Here is a 13,326-nt window from a genome sequence, read left to right on the forward strand (position 1 = left end):
TCCCTGGCCTGGCTGGAGGTCCGGAAGCTGGGCCCGGGGCTGGAGCTCCGTCCCAGGGTGCGGCTCCGTCCCAGAGCCCGGGAGCCCCCCCGTCCTGCGAGCCAGCTGAGGGTACGGGCGCTAGGGAAGAGAGGGTCCACCGGGGCCCGGGGAGGCTCTCCCCGGCCTGGCTGGGGGTTCGGAAGCTGGGCCCGGTGCTGGAGCTCCGTCCCAGGGTGCGGCTCCGTTCCCGGGGTGCGGGAGCCCCCTGTCCCGCAAGCCAGCCGAGGGTCCGGGCGCTGGGGACAGGGTGTCCACCGGGTCCCTGGGAGTCTCTCCCCGGGCCTGGCTGGAGGTCCGGGAGCTGGGCCCGGTGCTGGAGCTCCGTTCCCGGGGTGCGGGAGCCCCCTGTCCCGCAAGCCAGCCGAGGGTCCGGGCGCTGGGGTCGGGTGTCCACCGAGGCCCGGGGAGGCTCTCCCCGGCCTGGCTGGAGGTCCGGGAGCTGGGCCCGGTGCTGGAGCTCCGTCCCTGGGTGCGGGGGCCCCCTGTCCCGCAAGCCAGCCGAGGGTCCGGGCGCTGGGGACAGGGCGTCCACCGGGGCCCGGGGAGTCTCTCCCCGGCCTGGCTGGAGGTCCGGGAGCTGGGCCCGGTGCTGGAGCTCCGTCCCGGGGTGCGGGAGCCCCCTGTCCCGCAAGCCAGCCGAGGGTCTGGGCGCTGGGACCGGGTGTCCACCGGGGCCCGGGGAGGCTCTCCCCGGCCTGGCTGGGGGTCCGGAAGCTGGGCCCGGTGCTGGAGCTCCGTCCCGGGGTACGGGAGCCCCCTGTCCCGCAAGCCAGCCGAGGGTCCGGGCGCTGGGGACGGGTGTGCACCGGGGCCCGGGGAGGCTCTCCCCGGCCTGGCTGGGGGTCCGGAAGCTGGTCCCGGGCCCGGTGCTGGAGCTCCGTTCCCGGGGTGCGGGAGCCCCCTGTCCCGCAAGCCAGCCGAGGGTCCGGGCGCTGGGGACAGGGTGTCCACCGGGTCCCTGGGAGTCTCTCCCCGGGCCTGGCTGGAGGTCCGGGAGCTGGGCCCGGTGCTGGAGCTCCGTTCCCGGGGTGCGGGAGCCCCCTGTCCCGCAAGCCAGCCGAGGGTCCGGGCGCTGGGGTCGGGTGTCCACCGAGGCCCGGGGAGGCTCTCCCCGGCCTGGCTGGAGGTCCGGGAGCTGGGCCCGGTGCTGGAGCTCCGTCCCGGGGTGCAGGGGCCCCCTGTCCCGCAAGCCAGCCGAGGGTCCGGGCGCTGGGGACAGGGCGTCCACCGGGGCCCGGGGAGTCTCTCCCCGGCCTGGCTGGAGGTCCGGGAGCTGGGCCCGGTGCTGGAGCTCCGTCCCGGGGTGCGGGAGCCCCCTGTCCCGCAAGCCAGCCGAGGGTCCGGGCGCTGGGGACGGGTGTGCACCGGGGCCCGGGGAGGCTCTCCCCGGCCTGGCTGGGGGTCCGGAAGCTGGTCCCGGGCCCGGTGCTGGAGCTCCGTTCCCGGGGTGCGGGAGCCCCCTGTCCCGCAAGCCAGCCGAGGGTCCGGGCGCTGGGGACAGGGTGTCCACCGGGGCCCGGGGAGGCTCTCCCTGGCCTGGCTAGGGTTCGGAAGCTGGGCCCGGGTCCGGGGCTTGTGCTCCGTCCCAGTGTCCCAGGGAGCGGGAGCCCCCCGTCCTGCAAGCCAGCCGAGGGTCCATGTGCTGGGGAAGGGTGTCCACCGGGGCCCAGGGAGTTTCTCCCCGGCCTGGCTAGGGTTCTGAAGCTGGGACCGGGCCCGGGGCTCTTGCACCGTCCGGCGGGCCCCGGGGTGCGTGAGCCACCCCCGTCCTGCAAGACAGCCGAGGGTCTAGGTGCTGGAGACAGGGGTCCACCGGGGCCCAGGGAGGCTCTCTCCGGCCTGGCTGCTATCAGAAGCAGGGACCGGGCCGGTGTGCAGGAGTGGCTGGCTTTATCTGCTACGCTGACGGAGCGTAGTTTTCTGCCCACCCCTAGCAGTACCTGGTTGATGCTCCAGGGAGAAGGAAAACACACGAACAGAACGTGAAAGCAACATGCGCTGGGCAAACAGGAGCCAGCAAATAAAACTAACAATGAAGTCGACAAATGGCAAGTGATGGGCAGGCTACAAGTCCCCTTGAAGCTAACAAAATGCCTCACAAGCGACAATGCATGCGCTCATATGAGCCCTAATAAAGTAAACAGTTAGGGTAAGAAGAAACATATACAAAAGGGCAACTGAGAAGTAGAGGTGGGCGAGGCAGCAAATCAATAGGGAGAGCTGAGTTAGAGATGAGCCATGATCTGGTTTGGCTCGAAGAAACTATGCACAAGCTGAGTCATCAAAATATCTGAAAAGCAAAAAACACCATGTAATAATTTGATAGAGACTCTTTCATAGTCAAAAAGTGCATTGATAATGTGGGTGTTTTGCAACTTCCATAATATCACTGCAGTGATCGGCACTTATTAGAATTGATTGTTTCTAAACATGAACTTTCATGCCCTCCATTAGCTCGGATTATGATGCAATTAATGAACAAAAGAGACAAGTCACTTGTCATACACCCTCCATATGGTGCCTAGGTTGCTACTGTAAGTGGGGCAAAATTGCCATCTGTTAAGCCAAACACAACAGGTTTTTGCACAGCGCACATCATGAACTGGTGTATTTCAAGGTGCTCTCAAATGTAATGAAGAAGCAAACGGAGGTACAGTGAAGTAAAGTAATTGCCATGGGCAGCCGGGGAAGCTGGGACTCAAGTCAGATTTCCTCCTTCCAAAATGGGAAATTCAGCCACTAGATAGGTACCCCTTTCTCTATCCCATTTTACATAAGAATTTAATGCTTGGTGTTTAATTATTTGAAGAGGGAAATCCGTACTTATTATATTGGTATGTTAAGTTAAATCAAATGCATACAAAAAGCATGGAAAAACAAATCACAAAGTTTACTAAAGGGAAGGTAAGGGCACTCTACTTTAATGTTGATATAACCGCCTTCCTCTGACTTCTTCAATGAGCAATTTCAAGAGAGGCTCAACATTGCAGTGAGGGCAATTACTGAAAATAGCAAAAACAAATGTCAACACCCTGTAGAATGCTATGAAAATACTGGGTACGGGAACTGTTTGAAAATGTATTAGCATAATGTGCATATTTGAGCACTTACTTTCACAACACTTCCGCAGGCCTTCAATATCTGCTGCATGAGGGATAGGCGGGGAGCGCTTGGAGAATGAGATAAGAGAGTGTGTGGCAGGTGAAAGCTACATTAACGCTCTGTTTTTTCGGCTCAGGGGTCCATGGGGACCTCAAGCTGATCTAGAGCTAGGCACCTGGCTCAAACCTGGCTTCAACCTTCAGTGGCATGCCCAACTATACAAAGAAAAAGAGTAACGTAAAAATGATGAAAGTCAGTTCCAGCCAGAAAAAAAGAAAGCTAGGTAAGGAACCTGTGTGAAACAGCATGTAAAAGAGAGATACAATAAAACAGAAAAAAACGAAGTTAGGAGAATGAAAAGTGGCCCCAAAATGAAGCCAATCAAGAAAGAAACAAAGAAAAAGAACATAAGGGTAGTGAAGTAAAGAAAAAAGGGAAAAAAAGAAAGAAAAATACTTTAAAGAATCAATACACGAACTCGATGTCAAGAGAGAGAAAGAAGCGAGAAAACGAAAAGCACACGAAAATTAGAGGCACGAATACGTACTGAAAGGAAACCAATAAAAAACTGCTGAAAGAAAAACAAAAAGAAATATGCAACGAAAGAATGAGAGATCGGTCATGAAAACGGAGTCACAGAGCACCAGAAGCAGTTTTTATACGCCAAACCCTGAAGGAGAAACGTCAAGCATTTTGCAGTCATTATGTAAGCAACATTAAAAAACACATGACGGAACAGAATTTGACTGATTAATGGAAGAAATTGGGATTGGGATAAATTTCAATCTAATATCAATCATTTACACAAAGTGTAGCTTCCAGCCAGTTAACAAGTTAAGAGCACATAAAAAATACTTAGTGGCTACATACATATAACAAGCATTTACAATGCAATGGTCTCGGCATTGGTAAAGTTAGAGCTATTGGCATTGCTCATGACATTATTTTTGTTTATGTTTTTGTTTTTAAAACATTTAAAGAAACGGCATTGTCATGAGCAATGCCAATAGCTCTAACTTTAACAATGCCGAGACCGTTGCATTGTAAATGCTTGTCCTCTATGGTTTTTATCAGCGTATATGTCTTTAATTCTTTCCTATCAGTTAGAATCACTGTTATGATTATTTCAATGCCTGAAAAAAAAGTGTGAGGCAGAATACTCTTCAACGTTTGTGGTTTTTTCACACTCAATATATTGTAGGAGTAAACCTTTACAAGCTAGTAAAGTCTTTCAGAAGAACCGCACCTTCTGAAGTAGTTTTACTTTTCCCCTGAATGAAAGTAATGATGACCACAGAGCTGAGGACGGGTCACGCACGCGCATGCAGCCCGGTCTGTGGCTGACAGAGGAGGCGGCACCGCACCCCAGCTCCGGACTCCCACGGGAAACCGAACATTCCCAGCTTCGAGGAAGGGCCCAAGTCTTCTGAGTATCGAAAACTCGAAAGAAAGTGTCCACAAGTAACCGAACAAAAAAGTGCCCAGCGACCAATCTCTGTAGTCGGAGCCACCCTCTCCTCTGACCCCCACCCTGTTCAGTTTAACTCACCAACTGCCGGGCGATGTCTGCGGAAGCCATGGAGCTGCTCCAGGCCTCCGGGTGGGGCAGTGGGCTCTGCTGCGGTGACTGCGGGAGGGCTAGAGGGTAGAAGGGTAGGGGTAAGTCGTCTTCGCTGTCGGCTCCCAGCCGGCCCATCCCTGACATGTCGCCCCTAACGCCCCTTTCCTCTCCCTCCTCCTCCTGCTGTATCATGCCCCTTCCTCCCTCCGAACCAAGGCGCTACTCGGGGGGATTTTCAAATGTCTCCGAACGTACATCAGCCGCGGGTGCGGAACCCAACCGACCTCAACCACGCACCTCTTCGGTCAGCGACAGACTCTAATTTAGAAAAATATATTTTTTTAAATGTAATGGCGCCTAATCACAATTCCTAATTGGTCTGCTTTTAACAATACGATTTAATAATACTCAATTTATCAAATTTGAAACTATTATGTGGCTGTGGCGGGATTAGAACTCGTAATCTACAAATTATTGTATGTTTTTGCGACAAACATCCAATCCTAACGGAGTTGAAATCTTTCCCCTTTCAAAATGTTGTCTAAATCATCAATGTTTTCAATAAAGCGGGTCTCGTTTTCCATAATTAACCTTTTGGGATTCTCCACCACCTTTGGTCCTGATTAAAAATCCATTCAATGTGATGGATGGGATTATTTTTATTTGCTGATTTACTTGTTTGATTTAACGCGGTATAATGTACACATTGAGGAACAAAAAGCCTAAACTTAAAGCGACATCTGAAGCAGCAGAGAAGTGATATAATCTGCGTGGGAATTCAAGGCAAAGCCTCAAGCACGTCATTTTCGGATTCGGGGGCGTGTTTTTCTTTTCTCTCCTCTTGCCATTGGCTGGAGGAGAAAATTAGAAAAGTAGCAAAAAACACGCCCCCGAAACCGAAAAGGACGGGGCCTGTTCGGAGAGACAAAGCCTCTTCTCCAATGGAGAAGAGGAGAGAAGAGGGGCGGGTTCAAGCCCCTCTTCTCCAAAACATTAATTCTCTGGAATTCCGGTTCTGCCTTCGGCAGACCGGATCGTCCCGAGACCTAAAAAGGTAGGTGGATATAAGCAGGAGCAAGAGGTTAGAGAAAAAAGAGTATATAGCAAGAGACAGTCAGTAAGATGAGGATGCAGGGAGCTACATAAAGAATGTAAGGGAGCTTGAGGACAGGACAGGACAGGCATGGCTATTACAGGGACGTTGTAGTTAAGCTCAGATTTCACTCATACAAATTCAGCAGTTATAGTTGCCTGAGATAACTATAGCTTACGCCCCCACAATGCACTGCTTATGAACTCACTTCTTGGATCACTCATGAACTCATGACAGGGTCAGTGACATTACTGATGACATCTCAAATGACATCACTGATTATATCACTGATGACATCATCCAGTGATTTTGAGTGTTTGCTAAAAGTTTTTGTGTGTTAAACATATATACTAAGGTACAACAAAAGTTAAATTAGTATACTCTGTGTACTACTACTTTGTGTACTACTAATGAGAGATTCTTTTTTTAACATGTGTGACTGTGTGTAACTGTGTGTGAGTGACCATACAGGTGTATGAGTGGCTGTATGGGTGTATAAGTGGGTGTCTTAGTAGCTGTGTGGGTGACTTAGTGGCTGTGTGAGTGGCTGCATTGGTAAGTGGGTGTATCAGTGGCTGTATGGGTGGGTGACCGAGTGGTTGTGAGAGTGGCTGTATGGGTAGGTGAGTGGGTGTGCCAGTGACTGTATGGGTGAGGGAGGTTTAATGGCTGTATGAGTTAGTGAATGGGATGTAAGTGTCTGTATGGGTGAGTGAGTGACTGTTTGAGTGAATGTTTGGGCAAGTGAGTTGATGTGTGAGTGGCTGTATGGAAGCGTGAGTGTCTGTGGGACTGGCTGTATATGTGAGTGGCTGTGTGAGTGGTTGTGTGTATGTGTGAATGGGTATATAAGTGGTTGTGTGGGTGTGTGAGTGAGTGTATGAGTGGCTGTATGGTTGAGTGTGTGGCTCTACTGAGAGGCCATATGGGTGAGTGAGTGGGGGAATGGGTGTGGGAGTAGCTGTATAGGTGAATAACTGGGTGTGTCAGTGGCTGTATGGGTGAGTGTATGGCAGTGTGAGTGGCTGTATGGGTGAGTGACTAGTTGTATAATCAGGCTCTATGAGTGAGTGAGTGAGTGGGTGTGTGAATGGCTTAATGGATAAGTGAGTGGTTGTGTAAGTACTTGTATGGGTCTGTGAATGGGTATGTACATTGTTGTGTGAGTGAGCATATGAGAGGTTGTATGGGGGTGTGAGTGGGTGTGTGAGTGGTTCTGTGGATGTCATCAGCGATGTCATTTGAGAGGTCATCAGTGATGTGATGAGTTATGTCACTGACCATGTCATGATGTAATATGTGAGGTTATGAGCAGTGTGCTGCAGGAGCCTAAGTTATAGTTCACTCAAGTAACTATAACTGCTGAATTTCACTGGTTTTGTACAAGTGAAATTTCAGCCTACCCTTTGCTTTTCTTAGTGAACTATAACATCCCTGTAACCTTTGTTTTTTTCAGTGAATTTCTACTTTAAAAAAAATCTATTTCCTTACTATAACGTCCCCGTAATCCTAATTTTTTAAGTGAATTCGATTTTTTTATTTTTTTAAATTCCTAACTGTAACCACTAACCTTTGACACCGAGTTTGTGAGTGAATGCATGAGTGTCTCAGTGGGTGTATGAGTGTCTGAGTAGTTCTGTATGTGGGTGTGAGAAAGTATGAGTGGGCTGTAAGTGGGTATATGAGTGTCTGAGTGGGTGTGTGAATCTCTGAGAGGGTCTGTAAGATGGTGCGTGAGTCTCTGAGTAGATCTGGGAGTGCATGAGAGAGAGAGTATGCGTGACTCTGTAAATGAAAGCATGAGTGTCTGACTGTGTCAGTGTCTGGGTGTACATGTCAGAGTGTATCTGTGAGTGGGTGCATGAGTGAATGCGTCTGTGAGTGGCTGTAAGAGTGTCTGAGTTGTTCTGTGAGTGGGTGCTTGAGTGCCTGAGTAGGTTCTGCTAATTATTTGCTCGTTTTCTGTAGTCCTGGTGGAGCTCACAGAGTTACACTCTGCGCAATTTTGCTGAGTTACTGAAAAACTCCGCCAAGTTCAGTGAGCGGGCGGAGTATTGCTCTGCCACCCCTAATGAAGTCTCCTTAGCTGCTGAGGGTCATTGGGGGCCAAGAACCCCTTTTGTTGCCACTAATATGTCACCCACAATGAAATTGTTGAGATCTCTTCAGAGGCCTGTCCCTTTCTTAACCACTCTGCTAACACACCTCCTGGCACACTACTGATTGGGGATGAACTCCCCGTGGCTGCTGAGGATTGTTGGGGGCAAAGAACCCCTATTGTTGCCACAAGCTCATCCCCCACAGCGGGATTGCTGAGACCTTGGAGGCCCCGTCCCCTTTCTCAACCACTCTGCAAACGGGCCTTCTGGGGCGCTACTGGTCGGGGGATGAACTCGCCTTGGCTTTTGAGGGTTATTGGAGGCAAAGAACCCCTATTGTTGCCACATGTAATTCCCCCACAGCGAGTTTGATGGGGCCTTCATCAGAGGCCCAGCCTCTTTCTCAGCCACTCTGCAAACACACCTCCTGGCAGATTAGTGGTTGGGGGATGAAGTATAGGGGTGACCACGCTGATAAACTCTGCTCGTCCGGCGGCTGGAGGAGTCTTTGCTGAACTCCGCATTCCAAGTGGAGCGTGGAGTGGCACAACTCCACAAACTCCGCAGGCTGTGCAGATTACCACCCACCCCTAGTTTATGCATTTTTTCTGCTCACTTCTGACCTTTACCTTGCCTCTTTTTGCTTGCTCTCGCTTGCTGAGAGCGGAGTTCATTTCTGCTCTGACTTGGAGTGAGCTGTCAAAGCCATTATTGCCTCCAGGAGTGGGGTCGCGCGGCCACCCGCCTTTGACCTGTACGAGCCGGCCCCATGGAGGTGGAGGGTGCGCAGCCCTTCTCCCATTTAAAAACATAATAGTTTAGCCCTGGGAGGTGGAGGTCACCAGGGCCCCCCCATTAGGTGTTATTTAGCTTTGAGGAATCGTGGGGGGGGGGTTTGCACGGTCCCCCATCAATCTTTCTTTATGCCTGGGGATGTGGTGGTTCCCGCGCTTATAGAGCCCATAGAGGGTGGCCCTGTGCATCCCATCATTTTTATCAATAAAGCCCAGGGGAGGTGGTGGGCCCCCGGGGCCAAATGAGCCTTAGGAGGAGGACCCAGTGTGCCCTCTCCTTTTAAAAAAAATGCCCCCAGGACTTGGCTCTCTTTGGACTGTATTCAAAACAAACTCAGGAGCCTGTGCTTGTTTTTTTTTACATTTTGGCTCGGCTCCATAGCGTTTTTGCAGCAATTTTGTTTTTAAATTGATTTTAGCCCTGTCAGGGTCACAGGGGGGCCCCACCACCACACCTAGGAGGTCAAGGTATTTCTACCTTGTCCCCTTTTCTTTTTTAAAAACATTTTATGTGGAACTCGGCTGAAGCCGTGTTCTAAGATGGCTACCAACACTTCCTGGTTGAAGTGCTAGCAGCCAGTCAGATCTCACCATGCATCTGTGCTTAGACTCCGCTCAGATATCCTTATTTGCATTCCATTAAATTTCTCAACAACTACTGAACAGATTTACACTGGATGATTGAAAGCGTGATCTGTGAACCAAAATATACCTTCCTGCCAAATTTGGTGTAATTCCATCCAGCGATTCGGGCTGTAGTCGTGTTCAAAGTTCCTATGGGATGTAACATGGGGAATCTTATTTTTTTTGGACCCCCCCCCCTTTTTCTCGACCGCCACGTGGTGTATCACACTGAAACTTTCCATGCACAACAAGACTCATTATGATACTTTTATGGGAAACTTTTGTAAATAATCGTCAAATCGCGCCAAAGATATAGGCAAGTCAAAATACGCTTTTTCTATAGAAACATGGTCCTAACTATAACTAGCTACTGGCGATTGCCAGTGGGTAATATTGATATATATGTCATGAGTGAGGTCATAAGCAGTGCATTGTGGGGGTGTATAGCTGCTGAATTTCTCGGGTTTTGTACCAGTAAAATGTCAGTCTAACTATAGAAGAGAAATGTTAGTCTAACTATTACATCTCTGCAACCTTTGGTTTTATCATTATCATTTTGCATTTCGCTTCCACAGTGCATCCTGGGAAATGGAGGATTGAGACACCAGGTAGTGCATCCCCATTGGTTACCAGAGAAGGCTCTCTAATGATTAAGACTGAATGAACAGTTGAAACGCGTCTGGAAGTAATTGATTGGCTGCCGCCCTGCACTATTAAAGCACTTTGTCTCTGAAGTCGAGCTTCGGTTGAATTGTTTATGTTGCTGGGTGCAAGTAGCAGGACATTCCGTTCCTGCATGTCCGAGGCCGCCCTGCCAGGGTTGGGGGCCCCCTATCACGGAGAAGTTGGTGTTGGAATTGAATTTAGGGGGCATGACCCGCCCGCCTTCAAGTCGGAAAAGAAAGGATTTCCCTGATACAGTTTACCGCATGGAGGCAAGCAAGGGATGCTTGGGGAGTATTCTACTTCCTAAAGCTGGCTTTGGAGACAGGTGCTTTCTAAATGACATTTCATCTGTGGCAGCACAACGAGCAAAGATGCCCTGTGAGTGCACAAATCAATTTGTAATACAAGACTGCGAAGCACAGAAATAATTTACATAAGACAATTGCTTGGCAGCTTGAAAAGAATTTTGCATTTTGCTTCCACAGTGCATCCTGGGAAATGGAGGATTGAGACACCAGGTAGTGCATCCCCATTGGTTACCAGAGAAGGCTCTCCAATGATTAAGACTGAATGAACAGTTGAAACGCGTCTGGAAGTAATTGATTGGCTGCCGCCCTGCACTATTAAAGCACTTTGTCTCTGAAGTCGAGCCTCGGTTGAATTTTTTATGTTGCTGGGTGCAAGTAGCAGGACACTCCGTTCCTGCATGTCCGAGGTCGCCCTGCCAGGGTAGGGGGCCCCCTATCACGGAGAAGTTGGTGTTGCCACAACAATTTCCGCTGCTGTATCTGCCTTTGCTCAATAAATGGTGGCAAGAAAGAAACTGGTCATCTCATCACAGGCAACTTTGTGGTTTGATAATTGCGGCCCCGCCTGAGCCGCGAGTGTGACCCCGCTGCACTGGTCGCAGTCCTGCTGAGGTGTCAATCGGCATTTCGGGCCCAGGTGCAGGCGAGTGCGAATGAGCGAAACAAACGGCATTTCAACAAGAAACTTACCTGAGTGAGGTCATCTCATCTATATATTTATATATATATATATATATATATATATATATATATATATATATATATATATATATATATATATATATATATATATATATATATATATATATATATTCACTGAAAAAACCATAGGTTTCACACATGTTATAGTTAGCGGAAAGTTTTTTCAGTGAATTTGCAAGGTTTTTTAAATGCTAATTCCTAACTATAACGTGTGTGAAACCTATGGTTTTTTCAGTGAATTTGTACGGTTTTTTAAATGCTAAGTTACTTTACGCCATTCGTGGCGTGCGCGCCCACTTTACGCAGTTAGTGCCGTGCACGCACGGTGGGCATGCGGTGCGCTACGCGCACCGCGTGCCCACGTTACGCTAGATGGGCCATGTACGCACGATGCGCTTCGCGCACCGTGCGCACATGGAGGACGTATTATGCGCTTCCTTGTGATAGGTAATCTGTTGAAATTTTTTTGGGAAATGCTGTGCTCTTATATGCCATGCACAAATGGTGGCCTTCGGCCACCATTTGCACACGGGGTGGAGAGAGTTTTTTTTATAATTTTTTACCGTACGCGTACGGTAAGCGTACGGTAAGCGTAATCGGCGAAATTTTCGAAAAATAAAAAATTACCGTTTTTTGCCTTGGGGGATCTTTGAAGACTCAACTAACATGGTTATGTGCATGGGCACTGTCTAAACAGCCCCTTTATATGTTTTTGGCATTTGTTTATCAGCTCCCCCCTCAGAGTGCGAGAGAGAAAATGGCGGCCGCCGCTTCCTGGTTTCGACCGATTCGAATGTTTACTAAGATCTAAGGGCCAATCAGAATCGCGCTCGCGCACGCCACCGTACGCGTACGGTAAGCGTATCGTAAGCGCACCGTAAGCTGGCTCAGATATATATATTGATTTAAAGGCTATTTTCTCAGAATCTACTGAACAGATTTACACCAAACCTACAAAAGGCACTTCCTTGACCTGAGGACTACCTCTCTGCCAAATGTCAAGTAATTCTGTTCAGCCGTTCGGGCTGTAGCTGTGTCTAAAGGTCCTATGGAAAAATGCATGGGAAAAACGCGTTTTGGGACCCCCCTTTTATCTCAGCCCCCGCTTGACGAATCCCCCCGAGACTTTCAGGGTAGGAGCGGAGCGTAGCGCCCCACCTATTTTGAAAAATTCGCGAGGATTCGTCAACCGGCGCCAAAGTTATTCAAAATAGAATGTTGCGGATTTCCTATGGAAACGTGGTCCTAACTATAACTACCTACTGGCGACCGCCAGTAGGTAATATATATATATATATATATATTTATATACACTCACCCATGGAGATATTTACACAGCTACTCACTTACTCATACACCCACTGACACACCCAGTCCCTCACATACCCACTCACTCTGGTATACACCACTTACACACCAACTCACTCGCCCATATAGAAACTCCCACAGCCACGTACCTTAGTATATATGTTTAACACTCAGTAAGTTTTAGATAACAATCACAATCACTGGATGATGTCATGAGTGATGTCATTTCAGATGTCATCAGCGAAGTCATGAGTGATTTCACTGACCATGTCATAAGTGATATAATCTGTATATGTGTATATATATTCTAGCAATTCCTTCTTAATCCTTAGGAGGAAAAACGAAGCCGTGTGCGGTTCTTGGATTCTTTATTCAGCCACTCTGCCAAACGCGTTTCGAGTGCAACGCACTCTTGTTCACTGACAATGTCAGTGAACAAGAGTGCGTTGCACTCGAAACGCGTTTGGCAGAGTGGCTGAATAAAGAATCCAAGAACCGCACACGGCTTCGTTTTTCCTCCTAAGGATTAAGAAGGAATTGCTAGAATTTAACAGGACCCGCTTCTGTGGGGTCCTCCCGTTACGGAGCGACTTCCGTTCAGGTGGAGGCAGTTTCTACACAGAAGACGCTCTTCTATATATACATATTTATTTATTTTTCCTCAATGTGGTTTCGTTACCGGATCGCTCAACAGCGGGTGCAGGCGTAGGGCCAAACCAATAGCCAAAATCAATTTTGCAACAAAGGACGCCGCACTCTGGAACTTGTCTTTTAATATTTTATTCTACAGAGCCCAGTCTGTCACACCGATGCGTTTCGGCCTGGCGGCCTTTCTCACGGTAGGTGGCACTACTTTTTTGCATCTGCTTTATTGCATTTCCTGTCAATACATTTTCCCTAAGACTTATGGGACATGTAGTTTCTGTGTAATTCGATACAAATCACCTTGTGACAGTTACTTTCAAAATTGTATAAATCAATATCATGCATTGATATTTACATTTCGCAATCAGTGATATTCAATTAT

General features: G+C 49.1%; 1 long non-coding RNA gene across 2 annotated transcripts in view; it reads left to right on the forward strand.

The window, feature by feature from the left end:
• LOC146811032 (uncharacterized) overlaps window positions 1-13,326 on the forward strand; it is a 233,128-nt gene that overhangs the window by 115,909 nt on the left and 103,893 nt on the right. The window lies entirely within an intron of this gene.

The sequence above is a fragment of the Triturus cristatus genome, chromosome 7 (genome assembly GCF_964204655.1).
Source record: "Triturus cristatus chromosome 7, aTriCri1.1, whole genome shotgun sequence".
In the NCBI taxonomy this organism is placed as follows: Eukaryota; Metazoa; Chordata; class Amphibia; order Caudata; family Salamandridae; genus Triturus; species Triturus cristatus.